The sequence below is a fragment of the Microcebus murinus genome, chromosome 8 (assembly GCF_040939455.1).
Source record: "Microcebus murinus isolate Inina chromosome 8, M.murinus_Inina_mat1.0, whole genome shotgun sequence".
Lineage (NCBI taxonomy): Eukaryota > Metazoa > Chordata > Mammalia > Primates > Cheirogaleidae > Microcebus > Microcebus murinus.
The window spans coordinates 27,046,806-27,065,125 of NC_134111.1; the positions used below are offsets into that span (position 1 = coordinate 27,046,806).

Sequence of the window (18,320 nt, forward strand, 5' to 3'; positions counted from 1 at the left end):
AATTAAATTATTGGAAATGTTTGTTAATAAACTCTTTGTTAAAGGTCAGCAATTTTCCCCAAGAGCACTAAATGCATAAAATTTGGCATTATTGGATTGGAATAAAGTTAGGAATACTCTTGTGCCTCACAGATAAAAATAATAAGAACATATTAGAGAAGGTTGTCATATTCCAATGGTAGTCATTGCACAAATCACCTTCATCTCTCTGAATCTCCATGTCCTCACAAGAAGGGGACAGGAATATTTGCTTTTAGGGCTATGATGAGGATTACACTGACACTGTGTCCGTGTGTCAAATAAAGCTCACTGAGTATGAGCTGACGTCATCATTGTCATCAGCGTCATTATTGTCCCCATCTTCATTTTAATTGTTACCAACACCATTAGCCTCACTGTTTATGAACCTCAGGTTCTATGGTCACTTAAGTAGTGTTCTTTGATCCCTATTCTTAATGATCATTTACCTTCATTTAGCAAGAATTTCCAGAATGCCATTCATTCATTCATTCATTCATTCTGCTAGTATTGATCTGGCACCTGTAACGTACTGAAGCAGGGAACACCGTGGTGAGTGAAATAGCCACGTCAGTGCTCTCATAGAGCTGACTGCCTGTGTACCTCTGACGATCACACACATGACTTTTGTATTACAACCATGACAAGTGCCACAAATAAGAGGTACAGGGATGCTATGAGATCACAATATGGGTGATTTGGCCTTGTCAGGGAATTCCCAGAAGGCTTCTCTGAGGAAGTGACGTTGCAGGTGAGGAAGGATTGACTGAGGCAGGAGGGAAAAAGTATTCAGCAGAGGGAACATCCTGTGAGTAGGGAGAGAACACGGGCATGTTAGAGGAGCTGAAGAAAAGACAGGCATTCGGGAAGCAGACAGTAGGGAAGGGAGCCTGCAGGAGATATGCTAATGAGGTGTGGAGAGGAGGAGAAGCGTGAGGAGCCTGTTGTTCATCTAAGAGCTGTGGGAAACTACTGCGGTGTTTTATGCACTGGGTGATAGAAGTAAATTTATTTATTTATGTATTTGCTTTCTTATCTGTTTATTTACTTACTTTACTGTGGCTTCAGTGGAGCTTTAGTTTGGATGGGGCAAGCATAGAAATGGAAAGCTCAATGATGAGACTCTTTTAATGGTCCAGACAAGATATAATGGCAGCTTGAATGGGGGTAGTGGCATTAAAATGAACTGGAATGAATTCAGTAAAAAAAAAGAGAGAGAGAGAGAGAGAGAGAGAGAGAAAGAGAGAGAGATCTTATAGGGGTTTCTAATGTATTGGTTCTATACAGAGGAATTTGTGAAGAGAACTGTTAAAGATAGCTCCTAGGTTTCTGGCTTGCACAATTGGATTGATGTGGTGCCATCAGGAAACATTGGGAGAAAACCAAATTTAGGATAGAGAACTATTATGAGATCAGTTCTCAATATCTTAAATATGTAATGCTGTGAGACAGCCAAGTGAACATGTCAAGGCAGTTGGTGACCTGAAATGGGAGGTTTGCAATACTGAGCAGAGTTTGTGATTTATGTCTGCAAAAGTTGCATGAGCTTAAAAGAAATTTTTCAGGAAGAGAATATCTAGTGGAAAGAGAAGACAACTTAACACTAACACTAATGCCCAGGGAGTAGAAGACGGGCTTGCAAAGAAGATTGGCCAGAGTGGAAGGGAGACCAAGAAAGTGACATGTTATGGAGACAAGGGAAGTCAGTGTAACTAGTGGTCTATGTTTTCTTTTAGAAATGAAGTAGATGAAGACTAAAAATATGTCAGTTGGATTTAGTGTCATTTTTATCATTGGTAACCTCAGCAGAAGCTGCTTCTTCTTGTGTGTGTTTGTGTGTGTGTATGGGGTTGGAGGGCTACAAAGGACAGACTGGGCTGAGTTGATGGCAAGGGGGAGGTGAGAAAAAAAGAAATAACTGTTTTATACAACCGTTAAAGATGTATGGAGCTGCTTCAAGGTGTATATGGTTTTGTTTCTTTACTATGAAGATTTTTTAAAAATCTGAGATTTAGAATTTGATGAGCCTTTCTCCCTCTTTTTAAGAAATATTCTCATAGTGAAGGCCACTGTGAGATAATAATTTGGCAGAACTTTAATTTTTTTTTATTTAGATCACGTCTGTTAATAGACATGTCTCTAGGATTGCCTCTGAACTCATCATGTGCAGACTGAATTTTTTTCTTCCATATTAATAGCCATTCCCAATTTGTGATGAGATCAACTATATTTCATTGCAATTAACTATTCCATTTATGAGTCTATCTGGCCATTTTTATAATAGGGGACATAACCTATATGTCTTGGTGACTCACAGTATTAGCACAGTAGTCAAGGCATAAGGCCCAGGGTAATGACTTGGAATTGGTCAAATCAACTGCAGTATGTTTAGTGGGCTTTTTCTGTCAGATTCACAGAATAGACTTTCTTACATTTTGATGTATTTTTTATAGTGCAAAACAGACAAACAAAAATTATAGAAACACCTGAAGTGAATGATAGATGTCTCTTAAAACTTTTTTTTTTTTTTTTTTTGAGACAGAGTCTCGCTTTGTTGCACAGGCTAGAGTGAGTGCCATGACATCAGCCTAGCTCACAGCAACCTCAAACTCCTGGGCTCAAGCGATCCTCCTGCCTCAGCCTCTTGAGTAGCTGGGACTACAGGCATGCGCCACCATGCCCGGCTAATTTTTTCTATATATATCATAGAAAAAATATATTTATATTTTGGCCAATTAATCCCTTTCTATTTATAGTAGAGACGGGGTCTCGCCCTTGCTCAGGCTGGTTTCAAACTCCTGACCTCAAGCAATCTGCCCGCCTTGGCCTCCCAGAATGCTAGGCGTGAGAATACAGGTGTGAGCCACCGCACCTGGCCTCTTAAAACTTTTGATAAGTATTCTTTTTACAAATATGCTTTTTTAAAAAAATTGATAGTTTTATATTTTCAAGTTTATAAAGCATTTCCTCCCTTAAATTGAGTCATTGTTTTTCAAGAGAAAATTGATTTAAAAATAAGTTTCTTCCTTTACTAAATAGAAACCTTGGTTATATAAACAATTCAGGTTCTTGTTTAAAAATAGTTATTTTTCTGCTTTTGGTTCTACAAGGTCTACTAGATGAATAAAATATAAACACGACTTATTGTTGTTCAAACTTCTCTGGTGCTCAGAGCAAACACAATGGCAGAGTTTAAACATCTCTTAAGAAGAGAACTCAGTTTTGAATGGGTTCTCCAGCTCCTTCCCCTCCCTGTCAGCACCCAGTCATGATGTTGCAATCTTCAGCACTGTGAAATCATCAGGGATGACTGTAGCTAGTGGTTTTATGCCTTCCTATTCTGCAGTTTGACGTCAATGAATGAGTTATACCGTCAGTTCTAATGGCTTTGGAAGAGTGAGGCAAGCTCCTAGTCCCCTCATGAAACGTTATGTTACATTAGATTTCACTGTATGAAACAAATATCTTGACCTCAACCTCAAACCATGGCAGTGCACGCCTGCGAAATTCCAGCAAGAGACAACAGTGTCCCACGTATTGTGGGAAATTTCCCATAACATCCTGCAAATTGCAACTGAGTTCTTGGGACAAGTAGGAGGAAGTGCTTTTCCTGCATAGGGATGGCTCATGTAGGAAGCCAATAATTTCGCATATTTGTAAATAATCCACAGGTTCCCACCAGAATGGAGAAATACATCTGGTACATTTCTGAAACGCATCATGGAATGGTTATTTTGTATCTCAATTTTACACATTGGGGGAAGTATTTGGAATAAATGAATTTCTAATAGATGACTCTAGAATATGCATTTATACATTGCACCTTTTTGCTATTAAGAAAGTTGCTTCCCCAAAGAATGGATATAGCCTCTGTAATACATACATATGGCAATTTACCAAACTGTAGGTTTTTAAAGCAATTAGCATTGACATCACAAGTAGATGGCAAGTCCTAAATGCATCAGCTTTTAAAAGGGCGTTCTCCAACAACTTAATTGGTGAAAATATTAGTATAAATTAAAACATGTGGAGATTTAGTAGGTTTACACATTCTTCCAAGGCAATGAGAGAATAAAATATGCTAGCCAACAAATAAATTTTCTACGGTTCACTTCTATTATCCTTCCATTTACTTTTGCCAAGGTGGGAGTTAGATTTCTAACAGTAGCTTTATTTTTACACCTCTGTAAGAACTTTATCTTTCCCCAAGTAGAATAATTTTGATAAGTAATCATTTATCCTTTCTGTGCTATTTCATTCTTAACAAGGGCAACTGCTCTCTACTGAACATTTTACCCTCCCAAGCTGAGTTTGACATAATTACCGCATTGGAGCTAAGATTCATAATCTGATTGCCAATGTCAACGGAAATAAAGGCTTTCATGAACAACAAAACCTGGTAAGTATCCTCAAGGCTCAGCATCAATCCCACTCATGAGTAATTAAAATATCAAATTATGATACATTTGTCTTTTATTGGTAAATCTGGCAATCCTATGGATTTTTTTCTTCAGACATAGATGCTTGAAGGAGAACAAATTCCAAGGACAGTCATTTAGATTCAAACTTTGGGTAAGAATTCAACTCCACAAATTATGTTCTGGAGTGCCTACTATGTGAGAGATAGTCTAAATTAAACTGAAATTTTTAAAAATATTTAATATTCTCTTAGCCCTATGTAAAAAGGAATCTTTGCAACTTACCCTGGTTGAATTTTTTGCTTGTATCTGAATATATATTTCAAGGTTGATCCTTAAAGAGGAGGAAAAGAAAAGCTACACTGTTTTGTGTGTTCCTTATGTCTTAGGCTCTGTACTTATAACTGTCTACTTATATTGCTTTATCATTCCCTACACTAAGCCTACGAGGAGGTATTGTTATCTTCATTTTAAATAAGAGGCTCATATACATGGAATGACTTGTCCAAGGCCACAGTCATTCAATAGCAGAATGGGTTACATGGGAGAATGCAGACAGAGACGTAAAATGCCCTCTTAGGAAGGAAATAGACTATACATCAAAGAGTTTTAGGACCTTGCCATGTTGTATTAGTAAGAGTCCATGTAGCATATATAAGTAGCTTCTAAAAGTATTAAGCCAAGGAGGAAAAATATGAGATTAGATTAGGTCAAATTTATCTATATCTTGCCTTTACTTGAGTTTTGGGATGTAACATGTTGAATCACCCATTTGGGAATAATGTAAATGTGATAAATTGAAGACTAGACTCAATGGTGGTCTGGAGTCAACAAGGAAGAAATACTTCCCCCCCTCCCCCCAGAATATTATAGTGGAAGAAGTCCAAAGGCTCAGGGATGTGTGAATGTGAGGATGAATCCATTATATGCAATTCATTTAGCCCTCCACTAAACAAGCCCCCAAGAGCAAACTCCCTTCACCTGAGAATTCAGAAATGTACTGCTAAGGGAAAACACCAGCATCTGTAGGTAGAGGCTGTTCTCTGCATACTGGAGATGCTAGTAGGAGATAATGCACTGGCATTGAACTGTTGGATTTCAACAGAATAATGGGATCACAGAGTGGTAGAGGCCACATGTCACTGCTTAACCAGCAGAAACAGGATGAGTGCAATTATCTTAATAAGTTGCAAAGATAGAGTGGTAATCAGAGTGTTTGACCCACAGGGACTTGTGGCAATGATTCATTGATCATGAAGTCCCTAGAGAGGAAAATGGATGTGTAGTTTACTAAGGTGTTGCTTCTTATATGTGGAAAAAGTCTGTGTGGTGGGCAGAAATTTAACTCGAGTTGCCAAGGTGAGCATTCACGGCTTTATATTCAATTCTGAGACCTTATCCAGCTCACAGGCCCAGAGCCCCTTGACTGAGAGTGGGGAAGTAGATCCCTTGAGGAAGTAACCTGGGTTGCTGACATAAGGATATATGTGAATCTTCTTCTGTATTTTTTTGACTCTGTGAGGTGGAATTGTTATGTTACAAGATGTGGCATATGTTTAAAAGTTGCAACAAATATGTGTTGCTGTTTGTTCCACAGTCAAAATGCATGCTTCCAGGAACCTGGAAGTGAGAGTGACTTCTCTATTGCCCTAATAAAACCACTTGAGAAGTTTTTGTTAATGTTCCATGAATTTATGCTTTGCTTTGAACGCCCTAATCCTCATGAAAGGAATACTTTCACCAGGGAGCACAGCCATGATTCCATTAAATAAGAAATTGAGATTTCTCACTGACATTTTGGCAAAGAATGTGGTCACTGTGTGTCATGAAGAATTTACTCTGGTTACCAGGAGAAATTGGGTTGGTACTCCATAAGGGGGTGGAGGGAAAGCATGATGTCTACAACTTAGATGATTCACTGGGATATCTACTGATCCTTCTGTATCCAATAATAATGGTCAATGGGAAATTGTGGTAATTCAGTAAAGAAAGCAATACTGGTGGGGTGTGGTGGCTCATGCCTGTAATCTTAGCACTCTGGGAGGCCATGGTGGGAAGATCAGGAATTTGAGACCAATCTCAGCAAGAGCGAGACCCCCGTCTCTACTGAAAATAGAAAGAAATTAGCCAGACAACTAAAAACAGAAAAAAGTTAGCTGGGAGTTTTGGCATGCACCTGTAGTCCCGGCTACTTGGGAGGCTGAGGCAGGAGGATCACTTGAGCCTAGGAGTGTGAGATTGCTGTGAGCTAGGCTAATGCCCCGGCACTCTAACCTGGGCAACAGAATGAGACTTTATCTCAAAAAAAAAAAAATCAAGAAAGCAATACCAAGAACATAGATCTTGGTGGAATGTAGGCTTGGGTCCTCCATCAAGAAAATTTTGAAGCAGCTCAGGTGCTGGCAGAAGGAAAAGGACCATGGTAGCAAATGAAGGCAGCAGTGACTGTCAAATTTGTCAGAAGGCTATAGCAGCAGATATATTTTATGCTAATTATTTCTTTGTCCCCAACTTTTTCTGATTCTCCTGCTAGCTCATATTCTTATATCTTTTATGTTTCAGAGTTTTGTTGGGCATGTGGTTGACATAATTCTGTGATAAGGTGGTAGCAGGTGGAACTATGTTAATGATATGTGTTCTTCATTTCAACAAAGGGCAAGAGTGGGTGGCCAAGGGCAAACAAGAGGACCATACTGGTTGTTCTCTGTCCACCTACATTTGCTCTTCATCCTTTTTCACCCTCCTTTGTGCCCGAGAAGGCTAAACTCAATGGGTTGCATCAGCCAGCTCTTTTGCCATCTGATTTCTGGCTGGGTTCAGCCAATGTATGGCCAGGAGGAGAAAGGCCAGGGAAATATTTATTTGTCTGGGTTCTTCCTTGCTTGCTAGTGAGGATGTATTTCTCTACACAGTATCATGTAGAGGGAGGACTTCTCTAAAAGCAATGGTTCTTTTGGAATTCCAGTAAGTGCTTCTTCCTCTAGACCATTCAGGTTTAGGGCTTTGGATTATTATTGCTCTAGGAGTGTCTCTCTAGCCTTTATGAGTTTCCTTCAACGTTGCTCACGTATTTGTAAATAATTTCTTTTAAACTCTCTTCAGTTACTCTTTGTGATATAACTGACCCACAAAACTGGAATCAATCTTTTTTAAACTTTTGAGAAATTATCTGGTAAAGGGTACATACAATAAAATTCTCCAAATATGCTAATGATAGGAAACTTTTAAGCAGCTGTGATAGGCTGAATATTGCCTGCCTCCTCCCCAGATGTCCACATCCTAATTACTGGAACCTGTGAACATGTTACATTACATGGCAAAAGAAAATGATTAAGTTAAGGATCTTGAGATATGGAGATTATCTTGGACTATCTAGGTGAATCCAATGTAATCACAATGTCCTTGGAAGAAGAAGGCAGGAGGGCAGAGAAGGTGAGGCTATGGAAGCAGAAATTGGAGTGATGCACTTTGAAGATGGAGGTATGGTCCATGGGTCAAGGAATGCAGGCAGCCACTAGAGGCTAGAAAAGGCGAGAAAATGGATTTTTTTCCTGGAGCCTTAAGAAGGAACAAACCAGCCTAGATGACACTTTAATTTTAGCCCAGTTAGACTGATTTTGGACTTCTGACCTCCAGAACTTTAAGATAATAAATTGATGTTATTTGAAGCCATTAGGTTTGTAATAATTTGTTACAGCAGCAATAAGAAACTCACATAGTGGCAAAATGCAAAGTTATAAAGAAAAATGGGTGAGGGATCTTGCTTGGCTGTGTAAGCTGGCAGAAAAGTGATCGATTAATTTCACCGTGGACAAGAACAAGGCTGTATATATATCATTTTAAACTACAAAATTTCTACTTTAAAAAATGAAGTTTGGCCATTCAGTTATAATTAAGGATAGGAATTTGAGAATTGCTACATTGACACTTCTCTGAATGACAAGATCTAACCTGCCTGTGCTTTAAAGAGGTAAAAACAAAAGGCTGGGCCAATTCAAAGTCAAGATATAGACTGATTTTTTTTCATCAAGTTGCTGAATTTATGAAGGAGATGGTAGCTGACTATTCAAAGAAAATGAAAACATTTACACAATATTAACTGGAATGGTAAAGATGAAAAGGGGATTTGGCTAAATTACTGAAAAAATAATAATTTATCAAGTTCCAGTGCATGAAAGCCAGGTGGCAATACTTGAAGCTTAGTTGAGACAAATTAAGGCAGTGTGAAGCAGTACGGCTTTTAAAGAACACAGTAAACTTCAAATACATCTCAAGTATTAGTAAGATTGAAAAACAAGCACAAAAGGCTAAGACCTTTTAAAGATGATAAAAAGTAGTGACCTTTTGAAGGAAGCAGGAGTTTGGTTGTGTGTATATATATAACCCTAGTTTTTAAAGCTTTTATCAGCAAAATCAATGTGGAAGCTCAAAAATTAAATTATGTAGGTAAGCTTATAATAAAATGCAGTAGTCCCCAAATCTGTCACTCCTTGCTCTCAAAGATAGAGACACTATCTTTGCATTATTCCAACTTTTGAATCTTAGGGAAGGTATTTACATATTCTAAATAATATGTTTATCTTGCTATTAATTCCCTATTAGCTTTCTGATGAAATACACCAGGATTTAGAGCATTTATTTGTTGTTCTCTGCTCCTTCCTAATACAATTATATTTACAATTCTGCTTCTGCTCATTTCTGGACTCTCATATAATATATTAAACCTTGATATCTGGTTGTATCATTAATAGACAGTATTTCTTGCCTTTATTTTGTAAGACATAGGACACTACCCTTTTCCTTTACTTCCTCTTTACTTCTCCTGCTACCTCCTATTCTATGTCAGCTGTACCTTCATTTAAAAATTATTTATTTATATTAGTGTAGACTAATGGATTCTTATTTTGTTTCATGAGCTATAATCCCCTATTGTGATTATTTTGATGCTAACATCTGCACAATGGGAACCCCTTGAGCTGTGTCCTTTTGATACTTTCTCATCACTCTTTGAGGACTTCCTATTTTCTGCCAGAGCAAAATGTTTCAGGTTTATCTCATACTATTTCTGATGCAGCATGAAATTAACCTTGTATCCTAGAGAATGATATTTGGAAATCAAGTTCAGGGTGCTGAGACTGCTCATTGTTATCAATGTGTTATTGTTACTAGGTCCTTTCAGACATCATAACCAAAAAACAATCTATCAATCATCAATTTATTTTACCTATCTCCCCATATACACATACATATATGTGTATATAATTATATTTATCTTTATATATCTATATAAAATATAATTAAATTTATATTATATAGCATATAGTTATAAATATATAGATACATTACATTTATACAAATATTTAAAACTGTAACTTAGTACCAATACCTGTAATGCCAATTGAACATCACAGATGCTACCTTCATTTTATTTTTGTAGTTTATAACATTTGTTTTCTGTTCCATAACCACAGCTGTCCTCTGTGATTTGTAACTATGTTGATTCTAAAACTTGAAAAACAATGAACATATTTTGGATTATTGTGTAGCTTGATTATCCAATGTAGAGCCACAAGATGTATGTTAGGATCACTTTTACTCTTTTACATTTACAGTCTAGTATAGCTACCTCTTGACTACTCAATGAAGAATGTTTTCAGGGATGGTCTAAAAGGATTTTCTCTTTTATACCCTCCACCAAGTAACTTTCTTAAATCTCTAGGTTTTCCCTAGCATCAGTGATAGCGCTGATGACCTGCCCTGTCCTCTCACTCTGGTTCCCCTCTGAGAATCTACTTTTATTGAGCCCTGAATTTCCTGCTGCAGTTTGACCTGGCAGTACCTGTCAAAACTCATCTGAATTAAATTCACTCTTTCCTGAAACTTTCAGGTTGTTTTTTTCTTTGATTTTGCTAAATGCATGCCCTAAAAAGGGCCTATAAATTTTCTGAATGTTTAGAAAATGTTTTTATTCTGTCCTAAAATGAACTGAGCTATTTTGGATGGATATAGAAAATTAGATAAAAAATAATTTTCCATTGCCTTTTAGCAACTTGTGTTGACAATGAAAAAGTCATATCCTTATTTCTTTTTAAGTAACTCTGTGGACACATTTAGAATCTATTTTTTTTTTTTTTTTTTTTTTTAGAAATGAGAGTCTTGCAATATTGTCCAAATTGTCCTAAACTTCTGGGCGCAAGCAATTCTCCTGCCTCAGCCTCTGGAGTAGCTGGAACTACAGGCGCACAACACTGTGCCCAACTAGGATCTAATCTTTATGCTTAGTCTTCTAATTTTTAATCCCAGTGAGTCTAGGTGGGATTATTTTTCATTCATTATGCTGTGTTGGCTCTTTCAGTCTGAAAATTTGTTACTTAACAGTTCTGAGATGTTATTTTCTATTATTTCTTTAATAATTTCCTTCCCTTCTCTTCTTCTATTTTTCTTTCATCCATGTTAATTAGGTGTTGGAGTTTCTGGATCAGTTCTTTATATCTAAAAGTTTTCCTCTCTTAGATTAAATATGAGAAGAAATTAGTTTTGGTTTCAATTTCTTTATTTTTCTGCTAAAACTTCTATGAACAGTTTTATTTTGACAAGTTTTTAAAAATTATTTTAAAGAGCCCTGTCTCATACCTTACTTACTCCCTTTTTGTATTATTCTATTACTTTAAAAAAATACATCAAGGGTCTCTTAGGTTATTAATTAGGGTTCTAACATACCTGGAAGAATTGCTGTCATTCTCCCCAAAGAGATCATTCACTCTCCTTTGAGAACTGTTGTTTCTCTCTTTGTCGTTTTGCTCAGGGGATGAAAATGCCTGCTGCTGGAAGTTGTGCATGCAGTTTGAAGAGGAAAGTCATTCTTCTGTGTCCGCTATCTTCCTTCTATCCTCTTCGTCTTATCCTCAATACTACCTGCAGCTTCTGAGTACACACTGGTTGGAATTCTGCCTTGAAGATTGATTTCCTCCTAGGCTACAGTTTCTTTTGTGCATATTCTAGGATATGGCTTTTGTCCATATGACTTGTCCCCTATTCTATTTGTAATTGCAGGTATATATATTGCATTTCACCAATATTTAGATGCAACATTTTCCTCACTTTTTGACATCTCTCAGAATATGTCTTGTAATTGATAATGCTTTAAAATATATTAAATATTTATATTATTTTTGGAAAATGAGGTCTGAAGTAAATAGGTAATTAACTCACATGCTCTGCCTACCATATTGAATAAAGTTCGTTTGGCTCTAGTTTTGACATTTCTAGCAAAAAGGGTAGGTATGTATGTGACTAACAGAGATTAGGGCAGAGTCACTATACTTGGAACTATGTACTGCCACAACTAAAGTCTAACACAGCTTGTTTAGCACTTTATATGTTTTCATTTATGAAGAAGTTAAATAAAAGATAATATAATAGAATAAGTATAATATGTAAGAAGTCTTCAAACAGAAATGATGAGAAACAATTTACATTGATAAGTTGAGTAAAAACAGTTATTTTTCCTCCTTGGTAGTATGTTGATATTTTATATGATGGAAAAGAAAATTCTTGTGAAGTGTCAGTCTGGGTTTCATGGAATGTTAGTTCCTTTAGTTGCTCTCTGTCCGTATCTATCTGTCTATCTATTATCTAACTATCTACTATCATCTATCTATCTATCTCTTTATCTCCAACTCTATCTATATATAATTTCCTTTGTTGAATACATTTAAGAAACATGGCACGTGTTTCTTTCAGAGAGTAATAAAATTCACTAGCATGTTAAAGACTGAAAAGTTCTGCAATAAAGGAATCTATTAAACATTGGTTAACCCACTGTATCCCAACTTTTTCATTATAAAATTCTTCTTTTTTTGCAATATATCATTGTACAATATATATTTAATTAGAATGTGTTATAATCACACAATTGAATTTATGTTTCAAGAAACATCCTTAGATAATGCTGGTCTAATGGAATAAATAAATATTTGGTTTCTAGGCATGATCCCAGCATTAAAAAGTCTGACTTTTATCATCAGTCAATATTTTTTGTTTCTTCATCTGTTAATTGGAGTATATTCTGCAGATCTCGTTCAAAATCTCTTTCACTTTCTAATTCTCCATCTTCTCTTATGTCACTCTTAGAGTTGTTTCCAGAATTTTTTTTTTTTTTTTTTGAGAGAGAGTCTCGCTTTGTTGCCCAGGCTAGAGTGAGTGCCGTGGCGTCAGCCTAGCTCACAGCAACCTCAAACTCCTGGGCTCAAGCAATCCTGCTGCCTCAGCCTCCCGAGTAGCTGGGACTATAGGCATGTACCACCATGCCCGGCTGATTTTTTCTATATATATTAGTTGGCCAATTAATTTCTTTCTATTTATAGCAGAGACGAGGTCTCGTTCTGCTCAGGCTGGTTTTGAACACCTGACCTCGAGCAATTCGCCCGCCTCGGCCTCCCAGAGTGCTAGGATTACAGGCGTGAGCCACCGCGCCCGGCCCAGAATATTTTTTTTATGTATGTTCTTTGTTACTTTTTTGGTATACTTTACTACTAAAAATATTTCTTTAGATTTTTCCAGTGAATTCATCAAACATTTTTGTTTTATCTTGCTTAAAGCATACTATATTTTTAAAAGTACATTAATATCTTAGTTAGTACATGAAATAAAGCAGTTTGCAGTGTTTCTTTGATTAATTTGTTGTTTTCTGTTAAAAAAGAGAAAATGGGTGAAACAATGCAACAAGATATGCAATTACATGACCCTTGTCCTTTTGCTGTCTTTAGCAGAGAAAAGTATTCATTTTGTTGCATTTTATTTTCTGTAAAGGTATTAGGCCTTCGCCTCAAAGGTGTAACATCAGAATAACAAGACATCCTCTTTTGACTTATATCTGACCTTCTCTGCATCCTACTCATCCTTTATTGCAAGTCAGCTAAATAGGCTGCCAGATATTGTTCTTTTAGGAAGTTCTTCCTGGAATCCTCTAGTAAACTTTCAGAGGGAAGAGGCAAAGAAAGTCAAATTTCCTTGTGGAATGCTGAACACAGGAATCATATTAGTTTCACTTTTGACTTTTTTCCAGAAATTTATCAGCTACTGATGTAGATACACTATGCTGTCTTGATTCAAATTGTCAATTGTTCTCAATTATGCCCAGTTAGAGCTGAATGGTTTTAACCAGACTCCTTTAAAACGGAATGAGGGAATGCTCTTTTATCCTAAAAAGAACTAATTCTAATATAGTTTTAGTTTATTGTCTTCCTAAGTGAATGATCAAAGTAATTAGTGATCATAAGTGATTTGATATGTTATTGTATGATGTTAACAAACAATAGGTCAGAATGTGAGAAAATAATTTATCTGCCATTGAGTAGCAATATTTTTGTGCTATGGTTACATTGTTAAGCAAACTAAAATAAGCACATCTTCATGCCAGGGTCTTAGTTAATGTCATTTTGCTTGGCTGAGAAAATCTGAAACATCTCTGAGCAGACATATTTTAAGAGAGCATTAGGACATGCATATTTTTAGGATGCTAATAGAGACTCTCACCCCCTTTAGTTTTAGCTGCCAGAAATTATGATTCATAGTTCTTGATAGCATAGAACAGAAAACATTGTAAAGGGAAAGAAATTCTAACAGATTGCTCAGGAATGATTTCTGAGTGTCAGTTAATCAGACATTTCTCTTTCATCCCTTTAGGAAAATGCATACTTCTGTTTTTGAAAAATGGGTCTAAAAAATCTTTATTTTTGCTTTTTAATAGTCCATAATTATTGATGAATTCTTAGTGGTATTAAGAAAACTGGTGAAAAAACATATAGCATTATAATGATTTATAATAGTAAAAATGACATAGCTGAAAAGTTGCCTATAAAGATGGTTCAAAGAAACAAAGGATGTGTATTTTTTTAAGAGTCTAAAGAACACAGTAATATTATATTGTATTACTCTTACTATTTTTGCAATTGTTCTGGAGAAAAAATTAGCCAATGAAAGAAGTATCTTTAATAGATTCTTAAAAATTACATTGGAATATATAATTTCAAAATATATGATGGCATGCTGAAGTAATATTATTCTAGAAAGCTTTGGCGTAATTTAGATTTAGATGTTGAAAAGGAATTACTTGTTATCATTATAATTGATGGTCAAAGTATTCTGCATTGAATAACAACTCCTGTGGAAATCCAAAGTTATACACAATAATACATTTTCTGATGCTACTGGTTCTTCATTAATGTTGACTTTACTACTTTGACATGGTTTTCTCTCAAATTATAATTGTGTGAGCTAGAATTACCTATTCACCTCAATAGATTTTTCCTGCCCCTTTTCCCATTAATAATGTGTTTTTTAAAGATCACTTTTTATTGTAGCAAATATAAAGTCATCAATGTTTTACAACTTGTCAAAAATGATTTAGGGAAAAAAATACATGAGCAAAGTGAAAGTTATGTCGTATTATTTGCTGCATAATACTGTCAACATATACACCATATGCCAAAAAACCTCACACATTATTGGGAGAGAAAAGAAACAAGATATAACAACTATATTGTCTGATTTAAAATCCATTGCTTGGGTCAATTTTCTTTCTTTAGGAATACCATTTGCTTGTAGTCTGCTGTTGAAGGTCTGGTGTCTGATGGGGTAAGTTCTGTTGCATTTGCATTGGTGTCATGTTAGTGCTATCATGGTTGTCTGCATGTAGAGAAAGTATGATTTCCCCCGTTACAGGGTGAAACACAGAAAGAGCGTTGAAAAGGGCCATGCTGTCTCTCTATGCTTGGGCATGTCTCAAAGCCCCTTTGGTACTGTACTATCCGAATAGTACAGTGATAGACCAGTTGCACGCCTGGTATTTGCATGTGTCTCTTTTCTATTCCTTCCTATCTGCAGCACATGATATAAGCAAGTATTAGAAAAAGGACCAGTGCTACTGCCAAGGGCACAGCCATTGTAATCAGGAAGAATCAGAAGAGGGCTCTTACTCTCCATCATCAGCTAAAATGCCCTCTCCATGAATCTCCTTCTGTAGGTGGACACTTGCTTTGTTTTATCAACCAATGAAATTTTGGACTAGTCAATGTATAATTGAGTATGACATTTTTTATCACATGTTATTAAAGGCTCCATGTCTTGACTGCATCTCAATTGATTCTGTGGATTTTGAACATCCCATAAACAAGAAGAAAATGGGACATCAGCACCAACTGACACAGACGCCCTCCTTTAGGACATTAATGGGCAGCAGAACTGGGCCGCCCCTGTCTAGGGCTAGCATAATGGTTATGGTGTTCAGGCTCGCTGGTGGCCACACAGTTTTCACTGCCCCCCAAAAAGTCTTTGAGAATCTCACTGGCCAATATCTCTTCTACATTTATATTTTTAATGAAGAATTCTGTATGTTATGGCAGCAGGAAGTCTTCTGTTGACATTATATTAATTATCAAATTATGTCTTGCAGTCTCAAAGGGGTACCTATTGCAGGCAGTTATCTCAATGGTAGCTGATTTCCTAACATTTTCAGCCACTGGAGACCCATCTAGGATTCCATCACTGTATGTTGTGGTTTGGCTATATCAAAGCCATCCAGGTCTTTCTGGATAATACATTCAATTTATGTTAAATGCTATGAGATCATTGCTAATATCTCCAGGTTTGGGGTAAGGTGGAAATTTCCCCTTAAATTACTGTTTCCAAAACATAAATGAAGAGGACACCTGCAGAAGGGTATACATTCTGATCAGAGTGAACCTTCCTGTCTAAGCACGGGGTCTCCCAGACCCCACCACTGGGGCAACTGCTTTCTTGTCCTGGCTAGGCTGGCAGTCCTCGATTCTCCCCTCCCTTCCCTTTCTTCTTTCCTCCCAGCCTGGCCAATTCTCCCTTTTCATATTAGAGTACATTTTGTCATACAGAGGAATGCAAAGAGAACATTACTGGCACTGAGAACCTTGTGGTGTGATGGTTATTTAGATTTTGAATGGGCTTTCATACAAAAATAACTGCTTTGTGGGAATTTTTAGGTATGAGAAAGCATCTCACAAAGAAATCTCCTGTTATCCAACTAATCAGTCAGTGTTAAAAAACTGCATGTGTAGGACATTGCAGACTGAAGAGTGCAAAGCATTTGTTTTTTAATTAAAATTTTAGAGGAAAAACTCATTCACATGAATTAATAGCAAGATTTTTAGCAGGTTGCATAAATGGTGACAAAATTGACATCTTTGTATTCAAGAAGAGTATAGAGTTACTCGGTGAGGATCACTACATATGTTAAATCCTTTCAACGTGTGCTATAAATATTAAAGATCTATGGCTATTAAATTGTGAGAGCAAATGACTCATGAGTAATTACAAATACCTGTTCTGCTTCTACTTATCACTTTTTTTTTCTAAAAAGTAGCATGGAAATGAAATGCAAACACAACATAAAAGAGTATAACTTCTTGTTAAATGATGCTTTATCATATAATGGAATATTATAGCCTAATTCAATGCAGGTCTAAACTAACATTTGAAGAAAATGAGAATCCCTGAAAGCCAGTAGCCTCAGGACTTGGAAGGCTCAGTACTCTGTATACTGTTTGCATGTCTCTTTAAAAATTTCTGTTCCCCGCACCCCCAATTATTCCTGTGGGATAGTAAAAGACTTTAGATTAAAACGGATTTCACCAATTATAAAAGTCAAAGTAAGCAAGTACATAGTATAAAAAACAGCACAAACTTGTATAAAAACTATCTGTACAGCGAATGAATGAGATGAAATAAAATTTAGCTCCATTAGAGTTTCCATTATCAGTTAAATATATCCTTGGTAATTCTCTTCTTTTTGGAGGGGTTCCCATGCCCCCACCTGTTTGGTTTTTTACTTTTCTTCATTTGACATGGAAGAACAATGGGTATGTTCCTTTCAATTCCCTGTCAAAGGGAAGAATCACTGTCTGGATCTTTGGACACATGGTCACTTTGCTCCTAAGAAGTGAGCATGTAGCAATCATAGGTCCATGGAAAGTTGGAAAGGAAGAGACTGTGTGTGCTGGGGTCCTAAGAAGCTCTCTGAGGACCTGTGGAACTCCAGGCCTCCCAATAGAGCTCAGCGTTAGTGGGTTTTACATATTGGCCTTGCAACTCAGATGGTATCTGAAGAAAGGATTCCACTTCTTAGAAAAAGACCGAAGATATCCAAGTGAAGAAATAGAACCTGAAAGCTTAAATGACCTAGTGAAGGGCACCAAGATGCTAAAGTGCTTTGACTCAGTTGCTTGACTGGGCTGAGTTTTATTCTTGCTTTGGAGTCTTCTTACATCTCTCCTGCCTACAAATATTTTTTCTCCCACTCTTTTCCTGAGCTTCTATAGAGCTTAGCTGAACCCATTTTCCAGGCTTCTTTTGACCTTTCAATCTAAAGTATGTTTCCCTTTGTCCCCATTGTTCTCTTGTAATACTCTGCTCTTTTGTTGCATTGCACTCATCAACATAGTACTTTTATTTGTGTGTTTACTTGTTTGCTTTTCACTTGAAGAATACTCATTTTAAATTACAGATTAATTATGTCCAATGAACGACAGGTAGGAATATTTATATTTATTTACTTATTCAGGTATATTTAACTAACTCATATACAGGCACAGCTAGTGAATACCTTACAGTAACCACTAATTCTTCCTGTCTAGAGTACTAATGAAATACTTAGGAGTGATCAGAGCAGAACATAGTTCTAGACCAGGTTCTCTTCTTTGTTTGTAACCTATCTTTGTGACCATTTTTGTGTTTTGACCTGTTTCCAAGTCTTGTTTCATCTACGTCTATTAGCTTTGACCCAGGAACAGGCTGAATCACAGCCTGCAACAGTCAATGCAGAGAGCTCTCCATCATTTGGATTCAGTGGTT

General features: G+C 36.5%; 1 pseudogene; it reads right to left on the minus strand.

Moving 5' to 3' along the window:
- Positions 1 to 15,021: 15,021 nt before the first annotated feature.
- Positions 15,022 to 16,178, minus strand: LOC105860205 (epsilon-sarcoglycan pseudogene; annotated as a pseudogene).
- Between the last annotated feature and the right edge of the window lie 2,142 nt (positions 16,179 to 18,320).